Source organism: Cucurbita pepo, chromosome 6, assembly GCF_057944985.1.
Source record: "Cucurbita pepo subsp. pepo isolate OVF chromosome 6, ASM5794498v1, whole genome shotgun sequence".
Classification (NCBI taxonomy): Eukaryota; Viridiplantae; Streptophyta; class Magnoliopsida; order Cucurbitales; family Cucurbitaceae; genus Cucurbita; species Cucurbita pepo.
This window is the reverse complement of record NC_141803.1, coordinates 7,707,865-7,720,059: the sequence shown is the minus strand read 5'-3', so window position 1 is coordinate 7,720,059 and position 12,195 is coordinate 7,707,865. Positions and strand designations below refer to the sequence as shown.

Genomic DNA, 12,195 nt, shown 5'->3' with positions numbered 1-12,195 from the left:
CGGCATAATCGACTTACAGCGACGCTCTGGCAGCTCTAGGACTGTTTTGGCTTGGCTCACCAGTTTTCGGCACGGTTTCCACCATTTTGACTCTCCTGGACCCGTTTTTGGCCATGATTAAGGTAATTGAGGCCACTTTAGAGCCATATTTCACGTTTATTAAATTATTATTAATTTAATTGTGAAATACTAATGAAAGGTGGTGAATGGTGTGATAGGAAACAAAACCCGGCAACGTTGGGAACAACTCTCAAGGAACGGGAGCTTATGTTTATCTAGTTAGGGAGTACTTTGGCTAAAGCCAATCAAGTAGGTGGCCTTACTATAGGATAAACTACAATTGTTTGGGTTATAGTTTTATTTATGAGCATGATGATGTATGAGCATGATGATGTATGATGTTTATGATGATGTATGAGTATGATGCTTGAGCTGTGATGCATGTTATATGTACGTGATTTATGTTTCAATGCATGACGTACATATTATGTTTGATGCCCTTGATGGCTTATTATTGATGAGTATGATGTTTCATGACATTTCCCTAATAATATGATGATGTTTTTCATATTGAGCATGCTTTATGATGATGATTGTTCATACTATTGTTAAGCTTGTTAAGCTTTCTTAGATATCATGGAGGCTTATTAGGTCCTTAGGGTAATCTAGGTGATTTAGTCCTCATCTAGCACTTTTTATGATGCTTGGGGTTAGCTCCTTGGGGGTTAAATCCAATCTCTGGGTGCACGTAAGTCTAGACATATGATCGTTACTCATAATCTTAGGGTGTTCGCTCTATTAGAAATGTACTGGCATAGGTCTACATGTAAACTGCTCTAGCTCTAGTGAGATAATTTTAGCTTGGTTCACTCATGCATACTTTGTTAGGGAGATATTTCTATCAATCACGTAAAGCACGAAAAACATAATCGATTCATTCATACATGCTTATTAGGGAGATGTTCCTATCAACTAGCAAGGAAATCATAATCTAAACATTCAAACAAGCTGAACGGGGAAATAACACCCATTAGTCACCCAGACCACATATCATAATATCTTATCCTCCATCCTAGCACAATGGAAAACATAAAAATCGGTATGCATCATAAACTATCATCATAGGGTATTTTGTTAATTCTCCTTAACATATATAGCATTTTCAACCAAGATTTGCTCGCATGCTATTATGTCCTTACACAAACATTACTTGAGAAAAGTCATAATGACTAAATATGGATGACGCGTGCCTTGCTGAGCAAGCTTTTTTCTTGTGTTAGGAGCTTCAAATTTTCTAAAAATTTTCTTGTACAACCTAATTCAAATCATAATAAGGTCAATATCGAAATCGGAGAAAAACAATCGAATAGAGGTTAAAACGGGTAAAAATTGGAACGATACAGAGAAGATTAGCATGACCCTTGTGGAAGGATGACACACACAAATCGAAAAATGGTCCAAATATTTTATAAATTAGAGTGGTACAGCGGAAGCGTGGTGGGTCCATAACCCACAGGTCCCAAGATCAAAACTTTGCTCTGATATTATGTACAACTTGAGACATGTTTTTGAAAGTTTTAAGGGAATACGACTTAAAATGATAGATCCCAGATCCCAGTAAAGGGTGTGCAGATATTCACCTAAGGGAATACAACTTTACATTACATGTAAGTAGAAATATGGAGGATTTAACTTGGTCATCCATGACAATTTCGTGATTCTTTTAAACTTTATAAATAAGGTAATTACCACTTTTTGAAAATTTTAATATTATTTTTCTTCGGTTTTCTCGTTCTCTCTCAAATTTCTTTTTGTATCTTCGTTGCAGATAGTCTAAGAGGCTTGGGCTGAAGGATGAAGATCGTCTAACTGAAGATTGGCGTTTGGAGAGTGGCGTAGGGCGTGGTTCTGTGTGGACTGAGTTTTTTTTTTTTTTTTTTTTTTTAATTTTTCGATTCATTACATTACAAAAGTCTTTTTTACCTCTCGAGTTTGTTGAAATTTGAACAAATAGATATTTTGAATAATAATAGATGTTTTATTTATTGAGTTATGCTCGTATTCATTTTAAATAATATGTTAATATGTTGAATACTTTAGCTTATAATTTTTAATGTAATACATTTTTTAAACAATTAATTCATAATTTTCTGTTAATGAATATTTTTATTTCAAATTGCCTACCATTGTTTTCAACCTTTCACTTTTTGATTACCCAATTTTGAAGACTTCAAAATTTAGATTGCCACCAAAAGATTCAAAGTAAAAAAAAAATACAACAAGAACAAGAAAATAAAAATATAATAAAATTTAAATAATTAAATTAAAAACAAAATAAAAGATCTCAGTAAGTCACCCACTTGTAGAATATCATCCCATCTAGATTATAGGAAGTTCGAGTCTAGTTTAACTATCTGAGCTTCTAGAAAGGTCTCAAAGTTTCTAGTGGTTCATGTCATAGACCTTACTTAAGTCTAACAATGTTTTCTAGCAGTTTGATGTGTTTCTAGTGGTTCTCTTACATGTCATAGGCCTTGTGTAACGACCCTAAATTTTTACATAAGTCGCTACTAAAGTCTCATGCTCATTTTTAATGCGAAAATATAACTCTTAAAAGAAAACATCATCCATAAAATAAATGTGAAAACATTTAAAACATCATCTTCTCTAGAAAATACGGATGGTCTGATGTGTTTAAATACGAAAGAGTGAAATTTAGAGAAAATAAAAACAAATACAAAATAATTTAAAACCATGAAATGAAAAACAATCTATTCTAACCTAAGACTAGGAATTTAAATATGAATATACCTTATGCACGTGCCACAGTCTCTGCTCGCGATGTCGTCGTTCTTCGTACATGTGTGCCTTGCCTTTACCTGAAAAATGATGTGGCACATGGCCTGAGTATTTCGAAAAATACTCCGTAAATGGCCCCACTCCATGGGGCCATGCAAATGCAAACACATGCAATCATGCTCTAGGGACCTATCTCTATTCTCATCTAAGGGTGGCCTCCAGTCTCAGACTACTATTGTCACGACCCGATTTTCGAGGCTTCGAAAAACCGAATCGTGACAGATTGGTATCAGAGCAGTCAGGTTTTAGATTCTGTAGATTTTTTCTAGGATAGAGAGTCGTACACCTCTGTGACTCAGCTCGACGACACGCCTCGCCGCGACCAAGTATGCATTCTAACCCTGCTTAGTAGGATAAGATTGGTTGCAAGGCTGTAAAAAATTGATGTTTGTCTTGGGAAAGTGGTAACTATGATTACGCTTTCGAGTGTTTAATAATGAATGTTCACTCTATTACTGTCCATGTTAGATTTGAGTTATTGTGAGGAGGCCGAGAGGGTTCACGTTAGAACTTACTGGCCTTAGGAAGACAAAGGGGTGACTTCGCAAAGTGCGTGACGTCCAACCCATAGAAATGTATATGAGACCTTCTAAGGTCTAGTAAGAGATGGTATACCTATGGCTCAGCCTCCCATGACCATAATTCTAGATGTCAAATATGCCTCCTTTGTGACCACATTGTAGGCCTAGACAATATAGAATATGCCTTAGGGCAGACCACATAGTAGACCCAGACAAAGTTCTTACAGACAAGGGTAACCACTATAGGAGTTATGCACCCCTCAAGCAACCCAATTTCATAAGTGAGTTTGGTTAAGTTGGAGGTCGAGAAATAAGATTCACCAACTTTGAGAGTAAAGCTATGGAGGACATGGCTTCAAGGTCGGTTGGAATCTTCACGAGCTAAGTTTTAGTTATGGACTTCCAAAAGCATGATGTACGCTTAATGTCACTCAAGAGATATGGAGTGCAGAATATTCCTATTGAAGGATCAACCAATTGAAGGACAAAGTCTAAATGCAGCACGTAACCATTAGAACCAAATATATATATATATATATATATATATATATATATATATATATATATATATAAATAATAATAGTAATAATAATAAAGAAAGAGTTCTAATCTATCCTTTGGTCAGGATAGGCATGCTCACAAAGTAAAGGACGTAGAACCGTCAAGGTAGTCTGGAGAACCTCGAGGTTGAGAACAGCAGGAAAAGAGGTCAAGCTATGGTCACGTTATCGCCATCTGGAGAGAGAAAATCTAGATGTGTGTTAGTAAGAACCTACCCTCGTATAGGTCACCCGGATGACAAAGAGTAGGATTTTAGCTACACGCATGAGTGTGATGCCATACTTGTAAAGCATGCTCAGACAGAGGTAGAACTCCTAGACAACGGGATGCTAAAGACCACCAGAGGGTAGTGAGATGGTGACTTGTAATCAGGAAAGACTAGCAGAGACATGATACGTCTTAGAGAATACACTGACATAGCATCCTCAAAGTCTGAGGGAGGCTAGCTACCAAACAAGAGTCTTCAGAGAGTTCCCTAGAATATGGTACAAGAACTTGAAAGGTTCACATGATTGAAAAAAAAAAAACCAGTAATGAGAAATCATCATGACTAGCTCAGTCATAAAGATACTGCATGAGTTAGCCTAGGTGAACGCAAAGGACTCATGCAAGGATTCCTTATTGCCAAAAGAGCCCGTACGTAGCTCAAATGAGTATTAATACTTAAGCAAACTATGTTACGGGGCGTCTCGTATGAGGAAAGACCTGTGTTAACCAAATGAGATGCAATTACGAGACCATTTTTGGTGAAGCAGTAAGGATCATAAGGGTCTCAACAAGGTAAGGATACCTCCTATGAGGATCAAAGAGAGGGACATGTCGAGGACTGCCTTCCAGAGTCATGAGGAAGGTGAGTTTACTGATAAGCCCTTTCGACCCGACCAATGCCTTGTGAAAGTGTAAGGTTACAAAAATCGAAGGTTCATAAGATTCTCTTGCTATCATCATTGTAGTCGTCTTTGACGATATGACAATGAACACTTGAGGAAGGTTTTGGTGGTGTTATGAACATATCAATCATGCGCTAAGATCTCCTAAGTGCTAGTGTTGGCTATCTGAGATGCCATCCGAAGTTATGTGGTGTCAAGCGGAGAATTCATTGTAGACACCGCTAAGATTGAAGTAGCTATGAGGTGACCAAAACTAACCACAGTCACTAAGGTACGAAGTTTCTTGAAACCTTTCGAAAGACTCGTACGTGATATTTCCAGGATCTCTGTAGCGCCTACACGAATACCAGCAGGCGAACAGAGTTTCCAGGAACTTAAGCAAAGGTTGGTGACTGCATCAATTCAAGATGGGCTAGACAACCTTGTAACGTATAGAGATGCCTCATGTAAGGACTTAGGGTGCGTGCTTATGCAGAATGGTAGGGCAGTAGCTTACGCTTCAAGAAAGTGGAAAGAGCACGAACAAAATTACCTTACTCATGACCTTGAACTAGCAGCAGTCGTGCTTGCCATGGAGACATGGCAACATTACGAGCATGGAGAAAAGTGCAAGCATACACTGACTAAAGAGCCTCGAGTACTTGGTCGTGCAGATGGAATGACACAGACCATTCATACATCTGCAATGATCACCAAGCAAGGAAAGTTACAAGATGAAATGAAGAACGCTAAAAACCGGGGTTGTAGTTAATGGTGATATCGCTAAGATAGCACAGATGATCATGCAACCCACTTTATGAAAACGTGTCTTTGATGCACAGAGATCTTATGAACACCTTAACAAAGTGTGGAGTCAGACTGGGGCGGAAAAACCAACTAGGTATTCTATCTCCTCAAACGGGGTCCTATAGTGGCAAGACTGCTTGTGTGTTCCTCGAGACGAGGAAATTCTAAAAGACATTTTAGCTGAAGCCCACAATACATCTGATATGTTCCACCTAGGATGTACGAAGTTATCTGAAGAGATGCTATTGGTGGCTTGAGAATGAAGAGAGACATGGCGGGTTTCGTAAGACGATGCTGCTAGCAGGTTAAGGCATCGAGATAGCGCCCAACAAGATTGCTACAGCCCTTAAATGGGAAGTAGTGAGTGTGAGTTTTATCTCGAGTTTGCCAAAGACTAAACACTCGTAACGTGATTTGGATACTTGGGGTAGACCAACCAAGACAACTCACCTCATCCCAGGTGAGACCACTTATCGAGTAGATCGATGAGATACGTTATATGTCAAAGAGATGGTACGCCTATACAGGTACCAGACCCTATTGGGTCAGACCAAGACGCGAAGTGTTGGTATGAAAGAGCGACCACCTTAGTAAAAGTCTCGTGGGAGTAACCACCTTAATGAAGAGGCAACTCGAGAATGTAAAGAAGACGGGAGAGGGGCCTGTCCCAAACTCTTCCAAGAGACGCCAACTTTCGGGGAAGAAAGTTTCTAAGGGGGGGAGAATTTGTAATACCCGAAGAAATAGAAATAGAAATAGAAAGAGAAATAGAAATAGAAAGAGAGATAGAAAGAGAAATAGAAATAGAAATAGAAAAAGAAAAAAAAAGTCGAGAGGGGCAAATAGGTAAATTTACCCCTCCAACCATCTAAGGGGTCCAAATGAAACCCCATCCAAAGTCCTGCAAAAGAGAAATAGTGAGAGAAAGAGGTAGAGAGAACCTAGAGAGAGGAGAAAGGATGACCGTCCTAAGACTCACTGAAAACTACCATCGGAGTCTATTTCGGTGAATATCATGATGCAGGGAGACTTTCTTGGAAGGGAAAAGAGAACGTGGGTGGCCGGAGTCCCATTTTTCATCAAGAAATCGGAAAACAAGCAAGGTAAGGATCTTGAACGTTTTCTAAGATCTACGGTTTTCCTTTGTGAATCAAGATCTGAAATCTTGATATATTCATCTAGGAATCACTCTACGCATGATCTGTGAAGAAGTTTGGCCGAGACCTCAACCCGAAGGCGGAGATCCGAGAGTCGTCCGATAACGGTGAGCGAACTTCCGTCGTTCTTAACTTGTCCGGTATTCAAGCAAAAATTACAAAAAAATACTAGGACGTAGCCCGTAACACGATCTAAAACTTTGCCGAAGGAATCATGTCGATTCGATCTACGGATCGAAAGATAGGAAAATCGGAAAAGAGGACTGTGTTTCGGTTTTCAGAGGGCAGAGAAGAAAGAAGAGAGAGAACAAAAAAAAAAAGAGTCGGCTGGCGAGCGGCTGAGGGCGGCGACAGGCGCCGGACACGCGTCGACCATCAGCTGGAGCAACGCAGCTCTAGCGAGGCGTCGCCACGTGTTGCCTGCAAGCCGGGCCGAACCGCAACGCGAGCCGAGCTGACCGGACCGGCCTGGGCCGGCCGGCCCGCGACTACGCAGAAGTGGGCGCGCGTGGCAGGCAGGCGTGCAGCCTGCGACTAGCGCCTTCCCGCGCGCATGACCACGCACTCCCAGCGCGTTGCTGGTGCGTGAGCGCGCGTGGAACAACCAATTTGGCGCGGTTGCTTTCTATTTGCCCGATTTTTGTCCCGGTTCCAGTTCTAATACTGTTTTTACGTGAATAGGGACCTAATTTAAAGAAATCAGTATTTTTGGACACCTCACAGGCAAAGAAACGCTAGAAAAAGGGCACGCGTCAACCAGGTAAGTCACCACCCCGTATTTAGGAAGTAGAAGAAGTACTTGTAGAATTCGCTTGGATTGCATGCATGCTAGTAGTTTTACTTCAGATTAGCTCTCCATGTAAATTATTTGTCGTTAGAGTAGTTGATATGATTGTATTTGGTGATTTACATGAGTGTTGCTGTATGCTTTATGCTTCCGCTGTATGTATGCATGCATTTAATTTATGTTGGAATTGTGTATTCTGTGTTCCGGGTGCTTGATGGACGAATTCGCCCCATTGAGCGCGAGCTTCGTGCTCTGGGTGCTTGATGGAGGTCATCGCCCCATTGAGCCGGTATGCCTAGTTTGCATAAATTAATAGTACGATGTTAGAAGACAATTGCATGCACACTCTATTAATTGTAGAGCCCATTTCTATGATAAGCTTAGGGAATTATTGTTAGGAGCGATATGTCGCTCCAGCCATATTTAATTTTCCCCTAGGAACTTAGCGGTTTACGACGGCAAGAGGGTACCTTGGAGTGTTCATAGATTGCTGGCGTGAGAACGGTATCTATAGCTTCGTGGGAGGACCAAGGGTCCCTAATCCGTCCTTACTGCTCTTAGCCATTTCGCATGGGAAATGTGTCCCCACGTCGTACAGCCCATTAGCTGCAGGAGAACGGGTTGGGTCGCGCCCTCCATAGGGGGACTATATGGACGTAGGGGTATTCAACACACCCCTAGACTAGATACCATGTAGTCCCAGATAGCCATGTAGAGGTAGCACCTTATAGAGATACCGACCACATTAGCTAGGCGTAATGAACCTCTAGGCCTTTAATGAAAGGATGACGAACCGGTGAAACCCAAGGGCCAAGGGCCAAGCCCCAAGAGACTAAGACTAGAACCAGATGTCCTAGAACCGAGTTAGGAAACCGTGGGAATCTGTAAATTAAGATGCGAAGAGAGCCTGCAAGTAGGTGGCTTACTGAGTATAATTTTTATACTCATTCCTTTCTACTTTCCTTTTTGTCAGGTGCCCTTTTTGTCAGGTGCCGATCGAGGTAGAGGAGCGTTGGAGAGCTGTGTGGTCACAGAGGGGGTCGTTTCGGAGCGTCAGTCCCTTTTCGGTCTTTTGTAGTTTTTTGCGAATTCCTTTTATATTTGTATTTTATTTCCTTTTTGTAAACTTAAATCCTCTTTTGAAATATTTTAATGTTATTTGATTTTCATCTCTTTATTTCACTCTTCTTTTTATTTTCTTTTCTTTTTGTTTGTTTTCGATTTCATCTTTTTAGTCACGATTCTGTTTTTCGAAGATCTGTCCCTTTTTAGTCACGATTGATGTCTCTTTGTTCATATCAATTAGTATTTTAAATTATAATTAATAATCTAATTAACAAGTGAAATATGGCTCTAAAATTGCCTCAATTACCTTAATCCAGGCCGAAAATAAGTTTGAGAGGGTCGAAAAGGTGGAAACAGGGTAAAAAATTGAAAGCCGAGACGAATACGCCGGGAGCTGCTGCCACGCCGTCCAAGCCGCTCAAAGGAGAAGGGTTGCTTGCAACTTGACAGCATATGAGCGGGCTACGACAGCGCAGCGAAGATGGGTCGAGGCACGGGTTGCAGATCGGCTTGGGGGTTGAATCGGGTCAAGCGCTGCTGTCTGGCCTATCGGGCTGGGCTAAAATTTTGGGATTACTGGGCCGAGATAAGTGGGCCTCAACTCTCGAGTTTGCAGGTGGGTTGCTTGTGGTTCACGAGCATGGGTCGCAGGTATTGCAAACGCCTGTCGTGGGTTAAGGTTGGGCTGGGCCACTACGTTTTGGGTTGCATGTGTGGGCTTACTAGGCCGCTATGGAGTTGGGATGAACCTATGCAGTTTGGGTGGCGGTTATCCAATTCGGGTCAGACCTGGATCCGACGGGTCTCTTCTTCCTTACCCGATTCCTGCGCGATTTTAGGCGAACTCTCTCTCTCCTTCACGCGACATTTTCCGACGTCTTTTCTCCCCTTTTTCTCTCCCTATCTCTCTGTCGACATTTTCCGAAGTTTCGTAGTTGCTGGACATCCGTGGAGGCAGATCCGAGGTTTCTCAGAAACTCGATTTATGGGTTCCTTCTTCGACAGTTATGGCGACGACGACACGACTTTTGCAGGTGTCTTGGTCGTGGTCGTGTGGGATTCGAAGATTCCACCAGTCGCCAAAATTTTTGTGTCCTAACCCGCGACCTTGGGTTTTATTTTTAATTTCTCAATCGTTACACCTTCTAGGGGTCTGAGAGCCATTCACGAAGTTCTAGTGCTACAAGTCTCCTAGACGACGAATCTCATCTCGGGGTGAACCAACTTTGTGCACTCATGCTTAGTATGCTTACATAGCCTTAACGATGATTGATCAGTAAATTGGGTTAAGGCATTACCTCATAAAATATGTTAGGACAGTATGACATCTAGCTAGTCCAAACATCATCCGTGGAAAGTTGGTATACAACCCTTCTACAGGCCATAAAGTCACTTGAAATTTGAGGAGAATGACCTTGTGTGTTGGCCAACTGCTAGGTTTAGCCGTGTGGTTTCACGTGACATGCTCAGTTACGAATTTACGGCAATGCGACCCTATTCAGGAGGCCTGACGTTGTGTTCACATTCACTAGGGGCACTCATCATGAGTCTACTACCTGTGTAATCCCAAGTCCACTTTCGTGATCGGTTTATAGAATTGCAGTCTTAGTCTTTATCCCATTCCTACCGTTAATGAGAGCATTCACCCTAAGTCATTTACCTATGTAACCCCAAATATTTTCCAAGGCCAGGTTACGAAACCGTAACTTCTTCCTTACCCATTTGTATACTCAATAGAAGTCCTCATCCCAAGCTAACTATCCATGTAGTCCCAAGTCCCTTTTCAAGATCACTTTACTTGATTGCAACGTCGACCTTGACTCGGCCCTACACTCAATAATAGCTCAAGTAGGTTCAGGGTTCTAGTGATGTTGTTCATACTATTGTTAAGCTTGTTAAGCTTTCTTAATCATTCTCAGATGTCGTGGAGGTTTATTAGGTCCTTAGGGGCATCTAGGTGATTTAGTTCTCATCTCGCGTTTTTCAGGATGCTTGGGGTTAGCTCCTCGCGGCTAATCCAATCTCTGGGTGCACTCAAGTCCAGACATATGATCGCTATTCATAATCCTAGAGTGCTCGATCTATTAGAAATGTATTGGCCTAGGTCAACATGTAAACCGCTCTAGCTCTAGTGCCCTAATCTTAACTTGGTTCACTCATGCATACTTTGTTAGGTAGATATTTCTATCAATCACCTAAAGCACGAAAAACATAATCTACTTATTCATGCATGCTTATTAGGCAGATATTCATATCAACCAGTAAGGAAATCATAATTTAAACGTTCAAATGGGGAAATAACACCCATTAGTCACACATACCACATATCCTCCATTCTAGCACAACGAAAAGCATAAAAATTGGTATGCATCATAAAATTCTCATCCTAGGGGTATTTTGTTAATTTTCCTTAACATATATAACATTTTCTTCCAAATAGGCCTTCCAGAGTACTAAACATGCATAATCTACCACCTAAGGCAAGATATACTCAACATGCTAGTATGTCCTTGCGCAAGCATTACTTGAGAAGAGTAAGAAAGATTATTTATATGGATGACGCATGCCTTGCCGAGTTAACTTTTCCTTGTGTTATGAGCTTTAAATTTTCCAAAATTTCCCTAGTATAACCTAATTCAAATCATAATGTGGTTAACATCGAAATCGGAGAAGAACAATCGAATAGAGGTCAAAACATGTAAAAACTAGAACGATACAGAGGTTATTAGCATGGACCTTGCAGAAGGATGACACACATGAATCGAGAAATAGTCTAAAGTTTCATAAATCAGAGTGGCGCAGTGGAAGCGTGGTGGGCCCATAACCCACAGGTCCCAGGATCGAAACCTGGCTCTGATATCAATTGTAATGGCTAGTTAGGGAGTAAACTCGACTCTGTGTACGACTATTTTGTCATCATCCCTACCTATTATACTTATCTTCAGAACAGTATGGAGGAATCAACTGAGATCCATAAAAATGGAACATACATATACCGTCACTATAAGCCGTTTTTTTTTTCATTTTATAGCTCTACGACTATTTTGTCATCCCTACCTATTATACTTATCTTCCGACTATTTTGTCATCCCTACCTATTATACTTATCTTCAGAACAGTATGGAGGAATCAACTAAGATCCATAAAAATGGAACATACATATACCGAATCACTATAAGCCGTTTTTTTTCTTTTCATTTTATCCTATTCTATATGATAATATATGTATGCAAGATATATTAGTTTGATAGTTAGGGAGTACTTCAGATCGACTCTACATAAACGGCTTATAGTGACGCTTTGGCAGCTCTAAGACTATTTTGTCCTGGTTTATGGAGGAAATAAATAAAAAATGTGGAAAACAAGACATTGGGTACAAAATGTCACCGGTTCAAATCCTGTCATCCCTACCTTGAGATCCATAAAAATGGAACATACATATACCGAATCAATCTTTTTTTTTTTTTTTTTTTTTTTTCATTTTATCATATTCTATATGATAATATATGTATGTGTCACGACCCGATTTTCGAGGCTTCGAAGAATCGAAATCAACTAAAAGGACGAAA

At 40.7% G+C, this 12,195-nt stretch overlaps 3 non-coding genes across 3 annotated transcripts; all 3 read left to right on the top strand.

Annotated features, from left to right (window-relative positions):
- Positions 1-1,362: 1,362 nt before the first annotated feature.
- On the top strand, positions 1,363-1,467 carry LOC111797752 (U6 spliceosomal RNA). Its single transcript, XR_002815578.1, has one exon. It is a non-coding gene; the product is annotated as a U6 spliceosomal RNA (small nuclear RNA).
- Positions 1,468-11,303: 9,836 nt separating this feature from the next.
- LOC111797771 (U6 spliceosomal RNA) lies at positions 11,304-11,409 on the top strand. Its single transcript, XR_002815597.2, has one exon. It is a non-coding gene; the product is annotated as a U6 spliceosomal RNA (small nuclear RNA).
- A 4-nt stretch (positions 11,410-11,413) lies between these two features.
- TRNAM-CAU (transfer RNA methionine (anticodon CAU)) lies at positions 11,414-11,485 on the top strand. Its single transcript has one exon. It is a non-coding gene; the product is annotated as a tRNA-Met (tRNA).
- The last annotated feature ends 710 nt before the right edge of the window (positions 11,486-12,195 follow it).